Source organism: Penaeus japonicus, unplaced genomic scaffold (genome assembly GCF_977035675.1).
Source record: "Penaeus japonicus unplaced genomic scaffold, GWHDUDI00000001_assembly GWHDUDI00000031, whole genome shotgun sequence".
Lineage (NCBI taxonomy): Eukaryota > Metazoa > Arthropoda > Malacostraca > Decapoda > Penaeidae > Penaeus > Penaeus japonicus.
Window position 1 is genome coordinate 7,326,016 of NW_028234433.1, and position 2,500 is coordinate 7,328,515.

Sequence of the window (2,500 nt, forward strand, 5' to 3'; positions counted from 1 at the left end):
GAGTCCTACCAAGGTGAGAGGTGAGGCCGCCCCCCAGCCCGACCGCCGTGCGGGAAGCGCTCAGCCCAGGGGGTCGCTGGCGGGGAGGAGAGGGGAGGGGAGGGGAGATGGCTGTTGGTTTGTATCTTGCGAAATCTAGATACTTTTCATGACGGATGTCTTCGCTTCTTTATTCACGTGGTGCATTTATAAGCGCGTCATCCCATATGAGCGTATAAGCACACACGTGCGTGCACAAACACAGACACTAAACAAAAATGTTACACATGCCAAGACCAAACAAATACACGTCCTCATAGGCACTCGCCCACACCCACCCATCCACGCAGGTACACAGACAGACAGACTGACAGACACACAGACAGACAGACTGACAGACACACAGACAGACAGAGACAGACAGACAGACACACACACACACACATACACACACACTCACACCGAGAATGAGAGAGAGTGAGCGGGTGGGTAAAATTGATAAACAGATTGATAAACTGATAGAAAAAATAGTGTGCAGTAGGAAGATAAAAAGGATGAGGAGAGGATGAGAGGCAGGGGAGGGAGGGAAGGAAGGAGAGTGGGAAGAGAGAGTGGGAAGAGAGAGAGAGAGAGAGAGAGAGAGAGAGAGAGAGAGAGAGAGAGAGAGAGAGAGAGAGAGAGAGAGAGAGAGAGAGAGAGAGAGAATGAAAGAGCTAGCGAAAGAGAGAGAGAAAGAGAGAGAGAGCTAGCGAAAGAGAGAGAGAGTGAGAGCTAGCGAAAGAGAGAGAGAGAGAGAGAGAAAGAGCTAGCGAAAGAGAGAGAGAGAGAGAGAGCTAGCGAAAGAGAGAAAGAGAGAGAGAGCGCGACGGACGGACGGGCGTAGGGGGCGGAAAGCAAGGATTATGATGGGACGAGCGTTGTCACAGAGATAAGAAAAGGGCGCGGTCCCACAACACAGGACTGCTGACTGGTAAACTACAGGCGGGAAAACGACCGTGGAGTGAGGAAGGGTTCGGAAATCACCTGAGTCTGGGTTTTATTTATCTCCCTCCCCCCCCCCACCCTACCCCTCTTTCTCGCTCTCTTTCTCTTTTTCATTCGCGTTTTTACTTTGCTATTAGTAATTTTGATAAATGTTACGAATGTTATTGACATTACCATGATAGTCAAGTTCAACATCATCATTTAGCTTTGTTATTAGATTCATTATTAGCATTTATAATTTTTATCATTGATATCATCATTACTACTATGACTAACATTTTTCTTATTGTTATAATTTCTACTGCTCACCATTACTATTGCCATCATTTTCATTATTATTATCGTTATCACCTTTATCACTTATATCATTATTATCATCATTGCTACTATCATTATCCTCATTTGTGCTCATTTTCATCATTATCATTATCATCATCCTTATCATTATTACTAATATAATAATTATCATTACTATCATCACTACCATTATAATCAATATCATTACTATCACACTTATCATTATCGTCATCGCTATTGTTATCATTATCACTATCATTATCGTCATTATTGTTCCCATTATTTTTATCATCATCCTTATTATTATCCTTGTTATTACTATCATTATCATCATCCTTATTATCATAGTTATCATCATCCTTACTATTACTATTATCATTATCATCACTATTAATATCATCATTCTATTATTATTATTACTAATATGATTATTATTATGATCACTATCATTATCTTCAGCGTTGTTATTAATATCAATATTAACATCAAAATTAATCATTCTAACAGTAATAATGATACCAAAACAAATCTAACAGCAAAGAAATACCATTTATAACATTAAATCATAAAAAAAACAAGTACACCACCATCAACAAGAACAATAACAAAGAAGATAAGAATCTGACCTGCTAAATCCCCATTCGCTTGTCATCGCTGTAATACAACGAAGGCCGTCTCGCGTTCTTTGTTATAACCGATCAAAACACTTCCACGTGGGCACAATATGGCGCAAATGGAGTCGATACTTTCAGATGCTAGAGTTTTTCGTTCGTCATTTTTGTTTGGTTTTATATTTTTCATCGTTCTTTTGTTTTCTAGGCATTATCTTTCAGGAATCGATGAACGTAATTATGAGCATTTATGAACAATAATGATCACTGCATTTTAAAAAGAAAGATATTGATGTTCAGTAATACACACTCATGCCTCAGGTTCTGCAAGAAACGTCATCCAGGTAATCTATATCCCGTGAGCCTAATTGTCCTCGCGTGCACGCATTCTTACTCCATTATCGACGACGCTTAACGACGGGAAGTCATTAGGAAGGTTTGTTACGGAGTAATTTTAGATATGATAAAGAGAAAGTACTTTTTCGTAAAACGTCAAATATTGTTATTAAAGTGTGCTGAGATGTTTGGCTTACTTTCATTTCGTGGTTATGTTTTAATTCATAAGAGATTCTCGTGTATTTTTTATATTTGATAATGTGACAATTATTTCGAAACTGAGCTATTATTCA